Here is an 18,986-nt window from a genome sequence, read left to right as displayed (position 1 = left end):
TGATGGCATAATGCTAAGGAAAATAAGTCAGAGAGAGGAAGAGAAATAATGTATAGTCTCACTTATATGTGAAATCTAAAAAAGCCAAACCCATAGAAATAGTGACTAGAAGGGTATATGCTTCGGCATACGGACTGCTGGTATTGGTGTGTGTGTGGAGAGGTTTTGGTTAAAGTATACAAACTTCCAATCATAATATGAGTGAGTTCTGGGGATCTAATATATAACAGGGTGACTATAATTAACAACACATACATACTTGGAAGTTGCTGAGAGAGTAGATCATAAATGTTCTGACCACAAACAGACTATATTTTCCACTTGGATGTTTTGTAGAAAAGCAGGTCAAATGCAACGTAGGATGGAATTTGTCAATGATGGAGAGGTGGGGGAAATGGCCGAGGTTGGTCAAAGGGTAAAATGTCTTCGTCATAAAATAAGGAATTTCTGGAGATCTAATTCATGGCATGGTGATTATAATTGATAATACTGTATTTTGTAATTGACGTTCGCTAAGAGAGATATTAAGCATTCTCAAGCAAAAAAAAAGGATAACTATGTGATGCGATGCATTGGTTAATCAGCTTGGTGGTGGTGGCCATCCTTTTACGATGTATACATATATCAAATCATCATATTGTACACTTTATATAAATTATAATTTTATTTGTCTTTTAAACCTCATTGAAGGTAGAAAAAATACTTGATGTAAAGTATTTTATATTTGTACACAGGTGGCCATCATTGTTGTAACTGAAAGATAACTAGATTGGGAATTCAAAACATTGTGGTTGAGTCCTAGTGTGAAAATGTACTACTTTGTGATTCTAGGTGAAATGCCTTAATTCTCTGATCTTCTGCTTTCTCCACTATAAAATGGGATAGCAAAGACAATTTCTGGGAAAGTATGTGAAAGTACCTAGTAACTGAGGCAAAATGATTTTTAAAATAAGGTTAACAATAAAAGGATTTTTCTCATCATTTGAAATGCCATGCAGAAGCCCAATGCATAAGAAAATTAAGGTGGTCATGATTTAGTTAATGTGGAAGTCGGTAAACTGAAGTTCTGCACACTCACCCCCCTCCCTGGGTTGAACAGCCTCTGAGGGTTTTTTAAAGAACATGTGTAACTCAGATGAACACACGTTGAAAACCCCTGCAACCTACAAATGCAACATGGGATTATGGTCACCCTGCTGTGTATATGTCACATGCATGTGCATTTTTTGCCCTGTATTTCCTATTTATAAAGGTAACTCTACTGTTCATGTACAAGCACAGAGTCCACCAATGTCTAAAGAGCAAAGCTTGATGTTAATTCAATGTTTCCACCTTTGAATTTGTTTTTCTATGTTACGATTGTCAGGCTGCTCCAATGTAAGAGCCAGGTGCTGCCCAAACGTGTGGACGAACATGGGAGCATGCTTCCAATCGTCAACAGGTAAAATGACAACATGGATACATTTCACTATCCACTAAAATCCAGGAAATGATTATCCATTTCCTATCTGACCCTTCGTTTGATTCTTTTGCAGTCGTTACAGAATTATATTTCAATTGATACTGTTGTGGTAAATCTCATGTCCAACTTTTTTTTTCTTAAAGATTTTATTTATTTAACTGACAGAAAGAGAGAGAGCAGGAACACAAGCAGGGGGAGTGGGAGAGGGAGAAGCAGGCTTCCCGACAAGCAGGGAGCCTGATGCGTGGCTCGATCCCAGGGCCCTGGGATCATGACCTGAGCTGAAGGCAGACGCTTAAGGACTGAGCCACCTAGGCGCCCCTTTATGTCCAACTTTCACTCTCTGTAATGTTTTGCTCTTTTTCACCTTGCCAAACCGAGATGAATTTTTTCTTTGTTTTTCTATTAAAACGGCTGTGGCCCTTTCTCTAAATATATATTTGTTAACTTTGGAGTTGCCAAACCATGAAGACATCTGCATCTGTCTTTCCATTGACACTAATTTGTTTATAAACATGTAGTATATGTACATTATGTTCATTACCTCAGTGTTGGAACTACTTTACCAGGATTCAAATCCTGGTTCTGCCACTTCACTATCTCTGTGAGTTTTGGCAAATTAGTTTTCTTATCTGCATCTCAGTGTTATCATCTAGATTGGGATGATTATGATAATGATGAATACTTACTGAGTTTTGTTACATGTCATTTAAATCCTATTATAGGAAAATAGTACCTACCTCTTTAGATTGTGGTTAGGATTAAATGAGATAAATCTACTGTTAGAATAATATCTGAAAAGAGATGAATCGAACAGAATAATATCTGAACAGAGGTTCTCGATAGATAATTAGGAATGACTATTTTTATTAATTTCAGGAATATTTATTGCACACTGTGTTGTCGGCCTTATGCTATTCTTCTTTGGGAAACCATGCTTTAGAAATGTAGTTCACACTCTTACGAAATCTATCTCAATGAGGCCTGCCTTTTCCACCCCATTTATAATCATAAGTAATCTGCTCTCCACTCTTTTAGTTCCCTTTACCTTCATTTTATTTTTCCATGTTAGTATTTTTTTTTAAGATTATTTATTTATTTATTTGAGAGAGACAATGAGAGAGAGAGAGAGCACATGAGCGGGGGGAGGGTCAGAGGGAAAAGCAGGATCATTACCTGAGCCTAAGGCAGTGGCTTAACCAACTGAGCCACCCAGGCGCCCTCCATGTTAGTATGAAGACCTTCTAACGTACTGCATAATTATTCTGTTGTATTTTTATTGTCTATCTCTCTAAAACAGAATGTAAGCTCACTTTGCATGGATTTGGCTTTTTTTTTTTTTTAATGCTATATAGCTAGCATCTAGAACAGTGCCTAGATCTTAGGAGGTAATCAATAAATATTAGATGAATGAATGTATCCGTAGAATTTCCTCAAAAGAAGCCAAAGTTTCACAGGGTACTACATTTGGTATGCATACAACAAATAGTATTTTGCTTTCTTTTAAAGTTATACTCTTTAGTATCTTTATAAATAAGTGTCAATCCACATTTACCAATTGACAATAACACGTTGACAAGTGTCATTATCATGGAGGGTATGTGGCAAGTTGAGACCTCCAGAGGAAGAGAAACAAACCTTTAGAATCCTTTTTCTGACATTCACATCTTTTTGACTCTCTTGATTCTATGATCATTTCCTTCCTGTTAGTGCTTCAGTTTCTATTTCTCTTGGACCTGTTTTAATCCTGGGGGCACTAGTCTTTGGAGGTACTCCTGTTTTGTGCCCCTTGCTGACAGAGCAGTGAGCTGAAAATAGAAGCAGAGAAAGTGAAAGTCTGCTTTTCATTCCCTCATTTTTTTCTTAGAGCCTGCCTTGCCCCTTTGTTAGTGGTTGGGACAGGAAGGGAACCCACAACTTCATTTAATTTCTAATTTCTGTCTATGAATAACAAGGATATTAAAAGCTCTCTGGCAAATAATAGGACATAAATTTGGCCCTGTGTTATTCTTGGTGAAAGAATATCCTATGCTCAAAGGACTATTCTAAAATAATACTCTTCCTCTTGAGACAATGTAGGAGGATTTTTGTCGTTTCTGGAGGGTCTCTGTGGTTTTGTTCCAAATGAAATCCTCAGGGCTGTCAAAATGCCAAGGTTGGCCCTAAAAACACCTCCCTCTCAGTGGAGTGCTTAGTCTCAGAATTGAAAGGGATAACTGAGATTATTGAGTTCACCTCACAGGGAAGTTTTTAAAGTGTTGTTAGGTCATCTTTTGTTTGTTGTTTGTCTTGATCCTTTAAAACGTTAAGGAATACCAAATCAAGGCAGGCCCAAAGTATGAGTAGTAATTTACTCAGATATACCCTATGTGTAAGGTAATTGGCATATTCGGGTGGGCAAGCATCATATCAGATTGTCTTTAGTCTTCATTTTGTCGTGCCCAATCTGATTACCAGGAGGTATGGGTTTGAAAAGTACCTTTTGGAATAATGATGTAGAATGTATTTTGGTGTAATTCTCATTGTGTTCTAAAGCAGGAAACATTGATAGTCATACCTAGTAGGATAGAGATCTAGAAGGCTTAACCATGGACATCCTGTCCATATCTGCTGTCGTGGTGCATCAGGATATACTGCTCCTATAATTGTGTAGTGACAAGAAATATTCTCAGGAGATCTGTTGACAGTGGGATTTTTGCTGCATCCCCATTTATTGAGATATATAAATTAAAGATGTTCTTGCTTTGAAATCATTGCAAATTTCATTGCTTGCTCTGCCAATGAACTACCTCAGGAATTTCACATTTTTCTTATTTGAATCAAACATTCAGCCTCTGTGGAAGAGCCTGTCATATCGTTTCTGCTGATTTCCCCAGGAAGAACGTAATGTTTTGTTTATTTATGAAATTTAAGTTTGGAGTCCATGTTTTTTCAGCCAACAGTTCAACGTATCACTTATGTTATTGTTCTGGATGCAGAATTGGTATTTTACAAATTGCACTTTTCTAATCTTGTTCAAAATGATGGTACAGAAAGGAAAAATGTTCCTAAGTTGTGAGCATTTAGAGAATTTGGGGAAAAAGCAAAAGGAATGAATAGATAAATAATATTTTTATATGAAAAATATATAAAATTATTATATATAATATAGTCTTCTTCTCTGATGAGTTCATATTTATTTTGTGATTGCCAGTCAGTGTGATAGATTTCTCCTAGTATGGTGACTATTCTCTAAGATGTCATGCTGCTTCTTTTGGTCCTTCGTAATGTGGTGTTAGGTGAGGTCTATAACATGTGGACAGTTTCTTGGTCCTCAGATAGATTGCAGGAGAAATATATAATGAAATTGTAGCCAGGGACGGGACTGCGAAGGATTATGGAAACAGTAAACAAACAGAGATTCTTAGTATAGTAGTTGATACATGAGAAGCTTTCAATAAGTGCTTATTGAATACATAAATGAGGTAATATGGTTAAATGAAGGAGTTACTGAGTTCCTTATAGTACTTGTCACCATGAAGTTGGTATATTATTTAACAGAAGAGGACTACACATCGAAGTTTTTTTTTTTTTAATTTTTTTCACTGTGGATTGAGAAACAAACTCATTATAGTCCTTATAAAGAAATATAAACCAAACATGGACTAATGCTAATTTAACCATCTGGCTGACTCAAGGCCTGTAGAAGTCATTCTGAATATTTTGGACCATTCTGAGATTACATGTACATGTACATGTACAATGATTTGGCTTAAGATTTTTATAGTATCATTTGCTGAATCTCTCAGATGTAACATAGGAAAATGATACGGTTGTCACCATTCCTGGGAGGAGTATCCCATACTTTTTCTCCTCAGTCCCAACAAGTTGCTAAGTATATGAACATATATATATATATATATATATATATATATATATACATATTTATAACATTTTGCTCAGTCCTACATAAACTTTTCCTCAACTTACATTTTCCTCCTTTATTTCCAATGCTATTTTGAATGTATTATTATATTATTATCTGCTTTATTGATTGTAGAATCCCTATAACCTGCCATGTTGTATGTCCTTTTTCACATCCAGTGTTTTTAGTTATGTTTGACTGGAATTCCAGACACTCATAAATGTATTGATACATATAGATCCTTACTAACAGTTAATTTCATTATCTTCAAACTTTCTATTTTTAAAATATTCTGCAATGAGCATTTCTATACATGTACAAAAATGGTAATGTTTTCCTAGGTCATATATTTAGAAATGGTATTACTGGGTCATTTTGTATACATATTCTCAAATTTTTTTTTTAAAGGTTTTAGTTATTTATTAGAGAGAGAGACACAGCGAGAGAGGGAACACAAGCAGGGGGAGTGGGAGAGGGAGAAGCAGGCTTCCTGCAGAGCAGGGAGCCTGATGCGGGGCTCGATCCCAGGACCCCGGGATCATGACCTGAGTCGAAGGCAGACGCTTAACGACTGAGCCACCCAGGTGCCCCTACATATTCTTAATTTTATAATATATTTTGCTCCTTTATTTCTCAATTACTCATGTTCTCTGTCCTTCTCTGTCTCTCTCTGTCTTTCATGAGATTACCCCCACCTGGTGTGTATAACTGTATTTCTCCACATCCTCACGAATTACTGGTCTTATCTTTTTTGTATTATCAATAATTTTGAGCTCATGGTATGTGCTCAGGCTCAATTTTTATGTTTTCTATGTGTATAACCAATAGTCTTACCTCAATCTAATAAATAGCCCATTTTCTCTCCACTGATTTGCAACATGTTCTTTATCATAAACTACATTTCCATATGTATTTTCATCTACTTCTCGTTTATTCTGTCCCATTCATCCTGTTGTCTAACGTAGGCTAGTATCACATTGAATTACAAAACATTATTAAGAAGTGATGATATATATGATAGAGTGTTTTATTTACTTTTTGTTATTCCTCATAATAGTTTCGTCTATTCCCAATGAATTAAAAAGTCAGATTCTCAACTTTCAAGAGAAATTTTGCTTAAGATTTTAATTAGGGTAGTTTTCATGTTGGAGATCAATTTGCGAATGAGATATACCTTCATAGTACTGAGTATTTCTATCAAAGAATATGGTATAATATTCAGTTTACTATTATTAAAGTAACATACTTACTCCCCTCCTAAACAATTTGTTTTAAAGATTTTATTTATTTACTTGAGACAGAGAGTGAGAGAGAGAGCAGGAGCAGGGGGAGGGAGAGGCACAAGTAGGCTCCCCACTGAGCAGGGAGCCCCAAGGCTGGGCTGGGTCCCAGGTCCCTGGGATCATGACCTGAGCCGAAGGCAGTTGTTTAACCATCTGAGCCACCCAGGCGTCCTCATTCCATTTTTGACACGAGGGAGTATATTTTCTCAACTTTATCTTACATTAGTATTGTTAGTCTCTATTTCTTTTTGTTTGTGTTTGTGGGTATTGAGTAGGAGCTGTTATACAATTCCATATTCCCTGATTTATTTTGTCCTCAGACTTTTGATATGTAAAATGGGGTTGAATGCCATCTGTATATCTTTTATAGTCCTATTACCTTTAACACTTGGTAAACAGTGGTTTTGCAGTGCTCTTTCACTTCAAGGGGTTGGATTTTAATTTTCGTAAGATTGAAGTTCACCTTGCTATTTGCTTATTCTTTTATGTCTTACTGGAGTTGATGGAGTTGCAAATCAAACTTCCTTTGAGAAATAGAAATGACCTCATTTAATTTAGATAGTTTTTTATGTTAATGTGTATTATTTATAAAGGATTCACTTTGAAGATTTAAATTTACAGCATGAATAGTTCAATTTCCAGGTATAGTATGATTTGGGACACAGTTTAATTACAGTTAAGAAGTATCATGGAGGGCGCCTGGGTGGCTCAGTTGGTTAAGCGACTGCCTTCGGCTCAGGTCATGATCCTGGAGTCCCAGGATCGAGTCCCGCATCGGGCTCCCTGCTCGGCAGGGAGTCTGTTTCTCCCTCTGACCCTCCCCCCTCTCCTGCTCTCTCTCTCTCAAATAAATAAATAAAATCTTTAAAAAAAAAAAAAAAGAAGTATCATGGAACCAGTGAAGCATTTGGATAACGAAATCCAACATATATTTGTAAAAATATAGAGTTTCCCCCTTGAAAGTCACTATAAAATTTGTCTACTAAATGACATGTAAAGGTATCATTTGTGTACTTAAAAATTCTAAGTGATAGTAATGTATCGTTTTGTGTTTGTTTTATTGACTTTGGAGGTATTCAGTTATCTTGACAGGAAAAAAAAATGTTATCTAGTAGGGAAATTTTCTGTAAAAGTACATTTAACTGTACCTTAATGTAATGATTTTTAATATATTGCTCACGAATCATTCATTAAAGCGAATTGTATTAACTATGGGTTCAATGCTCTGAATCATACACTGTACTCTTCTCTGTTTAGGCTTAGGAATGCAATTATGATTCCATTTGGCAGTTGTTTGAAGAGGGAATTTGCCAAATTTTATCTCATGAATATTAATTCAATGTGCACAAAAGTCAAAGGTCGTCAACTTTTTACTTCCCTTTAATATTGCCTTTTAGATACTCCCCATTCATACTTTGTTCTCATTCATGTTTTCTGGCATGAAGAGTTTACTGTCAAATTATCCTTAGTTAGACATCTACTTATATCAGTTCCTGGTTTTTAATAAAGTCCAGTAATGCATCAATCAGGGAAAATCACAAAATTGTTCCCTATGCACAAAAGCTGGTTGATGATTGCATTTACCTCCATTAGGAGTCTCAGTGGATGTGAGGCTTTTTATCCAGCATTAGGGCTAGTTGCCTGCACAGAATATTACAAAATTATTAAGTCCTCGGAATGCTATACGGAATGAGAGTTCAATTATATGTATTTGGGGAGCTTATACACTACATGCAGAAGGTTGCTACACAAACTCTTTATATAAAGAAGATAGTTTGATAAACTGGAGTTCACTAATTGTTTCTGCATTTTAAGTCATCAATGAACTCAGCAGGTTATGAAAATCCTGGTTGTGAAGGAGGCTCTCTTCTCTGTGTACCACATCAAGGGTACAGGATGAGAGGTTTTCCTCGAAAATAGCCCTGAGTATATTTGAACTTTTAGATCCCATGTTAAGGAAGTCACTTTAACTCCATACTCTGGTGTTACTTCAATAAGGATGAAAATAACGAAAGAATTCCCACAGAGGGGGAGTAAAATTGTAGGAAACTGTGACGTATAAAATCAAACTGATTTTCCTTATTTTTATAATGGAGCATCTTGAAATGTGTCTCATTACTTAGAAGACCAGGTTCTCAGATGTTCCTGATAAGGTGTAGCCCAGGTGTGAGCAGTAATCCTTGTAGTGGGGATGTTTTCCTATGCAGGTCTCAGCAAGAGCCTCATGAAATCCTCAAAGCCATGGGACGACTTGCCTGTCGACTTCAGGTTATCCACACCCTCCATCACTTCTCCAACCTGAACTCATTCTGTTTGGGGGTGTGTGCGCATCTCTTGTTTTCTTTTTCTCATTTAGGAAAAGTACCCACAAAGTCCTCTTAAATGCCTAAATGTCATTATTAACATGAAATCTTCAAATTATCAGATAATAACATTATATGCATTCGGGATATGCCAGAGCATGATCTCTGGGTCAGTCATGACCTAAACAAGAAACCAATGGAAAATTCGTATTATAATAATTTGAGCAGCATTTATTTACAAAGGGGTTGTTTACCAATGTACGGTCAGAGCATATGGGAACCACAAGAGATCGTGGGAGAATAAACGAAAGTTGACATGGTTATCATCCCTAATCCTGAGAGTTCACATAAAGCTGGCTGCATTAAGAAGAATGACTTTCTTTTGAGAGATACAGCGAGCTTAGAGTAAAAGCTCATAACAGAGGAAGTAGGGTAATAAATAACCTGACTTAATCTCTTTTTGTCTGTTCTTCTGCTGTTCATACTCATTGGTGAAAGCCAGATAGAGAATAGGTTCTGAATTCGGGCCTACAAATACAATTATTTAAAGTATATGGTGTGCAAGACTCCTTATATATATTATTTAATTTTCATAATAACTAAATGAGGGAGTATTTTCTTAGACTCATTTTACTGATGAGAAGTTGAAATATAATGAGTTTATTTATCCTGGACCACACAGATCATAATCTCAAAGTCTGCATTCATAAATATTACTCCGTATTTCTTCTCTACAAAACCCATTATTATTAGCTAGCATTTATTGAGATGTTATTGAATCTAATTCTTTTGACTGTCTTAAGAAGTAGCTACTGTTATTATCCCCATTTGACAAATACGGAAACTGAGGGGAAGAGTAGTTAAATAACTGACCTACGATTATGTAGCTAATAAGCTTGAGTAGGATTTGGACCAAGAAAGTTTGGGTCTTGAGCTAATGTTAGACCATTATACTATTCCATGTGCTAACGTTTCATTTGTTTTAAAAAATAATGGATTTGATTTGATTGTGTCCTCTACATTATAAAACAGCAATTATAGTAGACTTTATGATCCCTTTCCTTCTAATTCATTGCCTTTCCAAGCTTATAAATGAAAAAAGTGCCTGTGAATACATTGCCCCACATCTTCCTACCTTTTGCAAAGAACAAAGCAATTCTTTCCTTCACCTTAATAATCTTCTCTTTTGTTCTTGTCTGGACCAGCATTTTACATGTAGGATTCTGGAACTGAATTTGTGTGGCAAGATGGTCTTCTACATGTGAGTGATGTGAAAAATATCTCACATAAACATTTTCAAATTCTGATGTAAAATGTACCTCTTTTTTGTCCAGAGATAAACCATGAATCACCACTGTCACCACCACAAAAAAATTTTGGGGTGGGTACTTTTAAGCCTGTATTAACAGAATTAAATGAGCCCTAGGTAATATTAAATCATACATTCATAAATTTCTTTCCATTGTATAGTTTATAATATTTTAAATTCCTAAATAACACATCGTAATTTTACAAAATACCAATAAATGACAGTAAAAGAATAAAAAGTGATCCATCATTTTACAACCTTTTGATTAAAAATATTTACATTTTCAGGCGCCTGGGTGGCTCAGTTGGTTAAGCGACTGCCTTCGGCTCAGGTCATGATCCTGGAGTCCCTGGATCGAGTTCCGCATCGGGCTCCCTGCTCAGCGGGGAGTCTGCTTCTCCCTCTGACCCTCCCCCCTCTCATGTGTTCTCTCTCTCTCAAATAAATAATAAATAAAATCTTTTAAAAAAAATTTACATTTTCCATGTAACTTCCCAGAGTATTATCTTATGTAAGTGTGTTTATGAATTTATTTGGAAGGAAGTTTAAAATATATAATTTAAAATATCTTTTTTAAACAAGATTTTTATTTATTTATTTGAGGGGTGGGAAGGGAGAGAGAAAAGCAGACTCCATGCTGAGCGTAGAGCCAGATATGGGTCTTGATCGCAGGACCCTGAGATCATAACCTGAGTCCAAATCAAGAGTTGGCCGCTCAACTGACTGAGCCACCCACGTGCCTCTATAATTTTAAAATTTCTTAATTAACAAGTATTGTATGCTAAATGTAGAAGAAATACAATGTATTTAAACAAAAGGAATCCAAGTAGAAATTAAGGTCGAATTAGGTATTGCTAATGTCTTGATTATTTTCATTCTAGATTATTTTCTGTGCACATGTCTGTGCAGGATACACCTGAACACATTCTACAGAAGTGGCATTGTCTCTACGTGTTGTTTTTTGGCCTACTGTATAAGTACATAATACTTTCCTAGTTGGAGGTACTACCTTAATTTCTGATTTTTGATACTTAGATCATTTTTTATATTTTTTATCGAATTCTGATAAAAATATGTATAGTTAAACATTTGATTTTTCATGGTGATTTCCTTTGGTTAAATCTCAGATGTAAAATTTATGGGTCAACTTGAATGGATATATTTTTTTAATTATTTATTTATTTATTTGAGAAAGAGAGCCAAGGAATAGGAGGGGCGGGGCAGAGGGAGAGGGAGAAGCAGATTCCCCACTGAGCAGGGCGCCTGATGCATGCATTCCATCCCAGGACCCTGAGATCCTGACTTGAGCCAACATCGGATGCTTAAGTGACTGAACCACCCAGGCGCCCCTTGATTGGATTCTTTTTAAGCTGTTGATTCATTATTTTAAATTATCTTTATGGTATTGTTAGTAAATTACCGTCTCACTGGTAGTGGATGAGCTCCCGTTTTTCTATGTATTTATCTAAACTAGATAAAACTTTTTAAAGAATGAGGTGTAATGACTAATTTAAGATAATAAAATAGTATTTCATTATCAATATGTTTGGGGTGGGTGTGTGTGCACATGTCTCTGTGTGTATGCTAACTGCCTTTTTATGCCAGTGCGGATGTAGGGCTTTGTAGTGAATGTAACATTCATTTCGTAGGATGTGTCTATGTGTAGAATGTACTTGTAGAAGGGGGTGGAAAAGAGTAGTCAATGGATCTGAGTGGGCAATGGGGATGTACCTAGTGTAATAACTAGAAAGTATTCATCATAACATTAAATAGTTGCACAGGAAGTGATTTGTTATAGTGTAAATATTTATATTTAAAAAAGAGTTGTATCCTGTTTTGTAATTTTCCAATTGAATCTAATTATGGTGAGTTGATTCCTACCATCATCTATTCAAAGAATATATGAAGAAGTTCAAAATACATTAATATTGGGCAGTTTGGGGGAGGAAATCATTTAATCCATTCTTGAAACTTCTTTTGGGTAGTCACTATTAAAGTGATATGAGATAGATTAACAGGAGAAAATGAACGATAATTTTTATATTTACTTCCTATATGTCAGGGAGAGACCAAGAAAAAATGAGTAACTGTCCTCAATTGCCAAAGATATTTCATTAAATAACATTTCCAGCTCAAGTCAAAGGATTTTGTGGGTAGGTAGCCACTTAAGGGATTTTACTAGGAAAAGCACAATAAAAAAAATAAGCTTCTTATGCAGATTTCCATTTTGCCTTACCTCTGGTAAGAGTTTCCAGAAATGGACTCAACCATCCTCTTGTAGGGACAGTGAGTTAGGCACCCTTACTAATGGAGATTTTCCATCGTGAATGTAAGTATCTCTTACAAAGGTTAGTGTTCAGTTTTGCGCCTGTAGTTTCTTAAAAATAAACAGCTTAATCAGTATGCCAAAGAGGCCTATCTTGGGGTGCCAATATTTGCTCTCTATGGAATATTTGCATGGTTCCTTTTGCTCTTTTAACTCAGTTTTTTTCATTTTATTGCTTCCTACAATATTTTATCTTATTTTATATCACTTAGTGCTTTAAAAAGTATTTTGGTTGGTAAAATGTATAAAGTAATTCAGTTTTTTCGGTATGTTTATAAAGTGCATAGTTTTGAATTTTTTCTATTGGAATGAGCTCTCTTTACAAATTTTAGTACACAACTGACCAAAACAACTGAAATGTATCACTATTTTAACTGCTAATTAAAAAATCAAATGCTATTCGAAATGCATCTCCTATCAAAAAGATAGGAACTGTTTTTGCCATTTGTTTTTAAGATTTGTAGATGAAATGTGTTTTTAAGAAATGAGACAGGTTTTACCATTTTTACCTTTTTTAAAAATGAAGTGTAGGTGTCCTAGAGCATTGTTTTAGTTTGAGGCATACAACATAGTGATTTCAGAATTCTATACATTATGCAGCGCTCACCATGATACGTGTAGTTAACATCTTTCACTATACAATATTATTACAATATTATTGACCTAATTTCCTATGCAGTGCTTTTCATACACATGACTTATCATGTTTCAAAATTTGTTCTCTGTTTTTTAGAATATGTAAGCATAGAGAAACTTGTTTTCATACAATTAGATGTAATTGGAAAGAATTTTGTTATAGCGATGTCTTTTTTTTTTTTAAGTTTTATTTATTTGACAGAGAGAGCCACAGCGAGAGAGGGAACACAAGCAGGGGGAGTGGGAGAGGGAGAAGCAGGCTTCCCACCGAGCAAGGAGCCCGATGCGGGGCTCGATCCCAGGACCCCGGGATCATGACCTGAGCCAAAGGCATTCGCTTAACGACTGAGCCACCCAGGCGCCCCTATAGCGATGTCTCTTAATGCTTGTTTTGAGTTACATGCCAAAAATCACACACTAATTTTTCAATGAAAATTATTTTTAATGATTTTTCAGCTCTCAATTCAATTAGGTTTCAATTTTGTTAAAAGGAAAGAGTTAGAAATTGCCTAAATTACACAAGGTTATTACTCAACCATTAGTCATTCATTTTATCAACGTCATTAACATAATATGAAATTGTCTTTGTCTGGCACACCACAGGTTTTTCCATCCTTTGGCAACGTACTATAGTAATATTACTGATGCCTAAAACGTTTGCTGCTTTTTTTGTTCTTTTTTTTTTCTCTTTTTGGTAAGATGTACAAATAAGGTTTTGAATGGAGAGGTGGGAAAAGAAAATCTGCGGATTGTAAATGTGTTCCGGCAAATAACTATGAGGCAAGAATTTATACAGATGTTGAAAAGGTGAAATTATCTTAAATATCTTCACTTTTGCACAAACCTTTCAAAAGTTCTTCATATACCCCAAGGATATATGTACCATGGTTTAAATTCTTTGATTTAAAATTTGAAAATCCGGGGCGCCTGGGTGGCTTGGTCAGTTAAGCGCCTGCCTTCAGCTCAGGTCATGATCCCAGAGTCCTAGGAGCCTACTTCTCCCTCTCCCTCTGCCACTCCCCCTGCTTTTGCTCTCTCGGTCAAATAAATAAATAAAATCTTTAAAAAAATAAAATGTGAAACACCGTTGCTTTGTCTACATATCTTCTTGCCCTCAATAAAATTATAAAGTCCATGATGGCACAGGATGTGTGATTATAGCTTTCCATTTGACATTAGTGTGCACCTACTATAGTAGCCCAAGGAGTTTTGCAGTAATCTGAATAGGTTAATGAGGTTTTTCTTTTTATAAATTGAGACCTGGCCTGTGGATATGCATCGTGAAGGAGCGGGTGGAGGCCGTTCTAGGAGACAGATCGGTTGCAGAACATGAGGCCAACAAAAGTAGAACAATAGAGTAAAATCAACCATGGGCCTTTTTTTGGATCAGAATCATGGTCAGCTATCTTCTAATATCACAGGAAAGTCAATAGTAATTTTAGGTACCTTAGATTTTTTTGAGTGGACTCGAAGGTTTGGAGCCAACATTTTGCCTGTCGGAAATCCACTTGCAGGAGCTGCGTTTCACCTTTTTTGTAAATCTTCCCCGCGTTTTTTTTCGTTGAATTTTCTCAACAGCTGGAACTTTTAGACCTGTATCATACAATTTGGAAATTAATTATATACTATATCGTACTGTTTAAAGTTACGTACAACGTTTGTCTAGTGTCTCCAAATAGGTTGAAGGCAGGGACTACATTTCATTGTATATGATAAATAATTTGTAAATATTTTCACGTTTGAATGGAAGTTCTTCTAAAAGTATAATATAACTTGACTGTGAAATGTCGGAAAAAATTTTATATTTGGAATACTGATCCAAAGTTGTAGATAATATGATTGAGAATGAGATAAACAACTCTCCCCACTTTTTCATTTTGTATTATCTTTAAATTTCTTTAGAAATTATTTATTGTGTCACTAATGAAATGGAGTGTACTCTATTGTTTATAGGAGGTATTAATTCGAGCCTCCGTGATACAGGTACTTAGGAACTATAGAATTATCTAACACAGACTTACGTCTGTTTCAGATTTTGGTTATTGTAGCTGAAGATCCATTAAGTTGTTGGTAGTATTAAAATTTCTATTTTATAAAGACTTTAGTTCTTTTTATATATATATATATATAATATAACTTGGATTCTACTTTTAGAGCTAATAACATTGAAACCATTTCCTTCTATCGTTTGTCTCAAATACAATTATTTCTGTTTTCTAGTTAGGCAACATTTTCCCACATTCTATCTTCTCATTTGTGACTGAGGCATCCCATAGTGTTACAGCTTTGCAGGGAAATGACTGAACTTTGAATTCATTCAAGATGTTCCAGAAGTTCAAGCTTTTGTATAAGCATTTTCTGATAAGTGTTTTTCTTTTCTGTTAGTTCACTGTTTCACAATATGTTTGGTTCGAATTTTTTTAAGATTTTATTTATTTACTTTCACAGAGAGAAAGAGATAGCCAGAGCAAGAACACAAGCAGGGGAAGTGGGAGAGGGAGAAGCAGGCTCCTGGCTGAGCTCGGAGCCAGATGCGGGGCTCAATCCCGGGACCCTGGGATCATGACCAGAGCTGAAGGCAGACACTTAAAGGCTGAGCCACCCAGGCGCCCCTGTTTGGTTTGAATTTTTAAAAGTTAATTGATTTTTTTTAGGCGCCTGGGTGATTCAGTTGGTTAAGCGGCCATCTGTTGATTTTGGCCCAGGTCTTGATTTCAGGGTCCTGAGACTGAGCTCTCCTTTTGTCTCTGCGCTGGGGGTGGAGCCTTCTTGGGATTTTCTTCCTTTCCCTCTGCCTCGCGAGTCCTCTCCCCCCCGCCCCCCCCAGCTCGTATGCACTCTCTCTCTCTCTCTCAAAAATAAATAAATAAACCCATTAGTTGATTTTTCTTTAACTTGAATTTTACGGTTACCTTGTATTTTCTAGAGACTAATCAAAGACAAACTCAAGATTAAGACAGTGTCTTTAAGAGGTGTGACAGTGGGAATTGATTTACTTATGATGCTGATGTGGAAAATTATTGCTCTGATTTGTACACTTTTTGAGATAATCTGTCTCTCATAGGTCTAGCATCATCTGGTATATTGCAGGCATTTGGCAAAGGTTTTTCACTGATTGAATTAAAAGTGCAGTGTTGGTGTATTACTAGAATCCATCATAGAATATCCTATGACTTGATAATAGAGAACAGGCAGCTATTAATAATGATACTGTAGAACTAGGTTTTATATTATAAAATGCCTATGCCATGCTATTGAGTAAACAAAGAAGATTAAAACATGATCTTTTTAGTGAAATTAGATATATATCTATATGTATACATATATGCCTGTGTGGGTTTATATAGTTCAAATGATTACGTTACAGCTTTAGATGTATTAAATTAGTTTCATTCTTCTATGACTAAATCCAGGTCAAAAACTCACGCTGAGGGACGCTTGGGTGGCTCAGTAGGTTAATCACGTCCCTTTGGCTCAGGTTATGATCCCAGGGTCCTGGGATCGAGTCTCTCATTGGGCTCCTTGCTCAGTGGGGAGCCTGCTTCTCCCTCTGCCCGCCACTCCCCCTGCTTGTGTTCTCTGTCTCTCTCGGTCTCTTGCTCTGAGAAATAAATAAATAAAATCTTAAAAAAAATAGAAACAAAAAAACAACTAACACTGAATTTGGGTCTTCCTGGATGCTATTAACTAATGTCTTTTTGTTATTTGAAGAGACCTTCTTCTTTGAGAGATAAGTTTCGTGTCTTAAAAAGAAATGTATCTTTCACAGTATTACTGAGAATTCCTTGGTCATATGTTCCATGGTCACTTCTGACACTATTTTACTTGTTTTACTGTAGTTTCATTCTTAGTCACATTTTACCTCTCTTGGACGTCCTGTATTCTTAGTGTTGTCCTCACCTAAACGTCAAACTTATGCATGTTCAAACACACACACAGACACACATACACACACACACACACTTTTTTGTATGAGTTGCAGTCTGAAAGTTTTCATGTAATGAACAGTAAGTTTTCTTTGTTGCAGTGGTAGTAACTTAGATTTGTATATCAAGCATCCTTCTTTCTAGAACTCCATACTATAGTCTGTTAATCATTATCTCACCTTGCATATTATTTCTCAGGTATAATGCTTCTGTGTTCTTCTTTACTCCCTCAGTCTCTTGACTTGTGCATGATCATGTTGTACCAGCCTTCTTCAATTTATCTTAACAAGACCTACATCTAAGAAAAATACAACTAACCCCATTCTCCTTACCCTATTAGGCAGAATAGTATATAATTTTGTTTCCCGTTAGCTCATGTATATCTTTATACATTCAGAGACTCATTAACGTGCTCTGGTACAGAGAGAGTCATTTACTAGAATTTCACCTGCCTTGGAACTGGTTATGCTTTGACATTGCCTTCCCTTATTCTTTCCCTAGTAATCTCCACCAGTTCAGGAGTGTCACAGAACCCGAAAATAAAAATGGGATGAGAGAAGTGGCTCAAATAAATTTTAGTTGAAAACAGTATTTTAATACAATAAATACAGAAAGCTTATTTCATTCATTTAATGTGAATGTTTATTCTTCTTAAAAATCAACTTTAACTTCTTTTCCAGATACTTTTCTCTCCCTCATATTTTTCACTAATAATTACTATTGTTGTTACTATTAATACTATGCAGCAATAAAAAGGATAAAACTGTGATAAAATGTCATTATCTACTTAACCTGTCCTTGACAAACATATTGCTTGGGTGTGCTTTCTCTGTTTTATAAATATACGTTTTGCAGCAAACTTGTAGTAGTAAGAGAGGATGCCCTTTTCAAATCTATTATCAATTAAGTTTTCATTTGTTAGAATCATGACCTAGTATATGGTACCAGATTACAGTAGCTTGCATACTTTTTCTGTTTAATATTAAGAAATGAATTGAAATTCTACGTGATTCCTCCAGGATGACTTTATGAACTTTCAGACTTTCTGTTTACTACTGAAGAATTGTGAATTCATGTTTACCCTTTTTTCATAACTCTAACTTCCTTTAACCACGATTTAGCCTCCATTTTTGGCAGACTTGTATTCATGCTTTCTTGTTCTTAGAATGTTGACAGTATTGAATCTCCTATCCTCTACATTATTCTTAAAAGGAAAATTGATACAATGGGTATTTGTGTTCAATTGATAGTATCTCTTAAGACTTAAACCACCTCTTACATTAATTCCCTAATACTTTTCTCTTTGCTACCTAGAGACTTATTTTCTTTATTCATCTTCTTTTTCTCCTATTGGTATTTTTCTGTACTCCTTACTGACATTTTGCTTTCCAGCCTCTTGTGGGTAATTGTATGCTCAGCTCTGCGTTTTGATTTTTTCAAAAAGCTCACCTATGCTCATAACTTTGAATATCATTTCTCTGTGAATGGTTTCCAAATTCATTATCATTGCTCTCACTACTGTGTCTTCCCTTTCTTATTTCCAAATGATGCTTTTCTGTTTACCATTCCTCCAGTCTCAATGTGAATCTACTCGAGATAAATTAGATTATTCTTTTATGGTATTCATCCAGTCCAATTAAGTTCTATCCACTCTATTCTGTATTCCCTGCTAATTTTTCAATTGAGGACAAGCCACCTATCTTGACTGTTATGGAAGCCTTGTAATTGGTTTCTCAGGGTGCTGTCCCTCCACCAATCTAGCATAACCCCAATTCTCTTTACATACCATTTTGTCTATAAATCCAGGCTTTTTCTTCCTTAAGAATCATACCTGAAA

Source organism: Leptonychotes weddellii, chromosome X (assembly GCF_054177405.1).
Source record: "Leptonychotes weddellii isolate Sample4059 chromosome X, ASM5417740v2, whole genome shotgun sequence".
NCBI lineage: Eukaryota > Metazoa > Chordata > Mammalia > Carnivora > Phocidae > Leptonychotes > Leptonychotes weddellii.
This window is presented reverse-complemented; position numbering follows the sequence as displayed.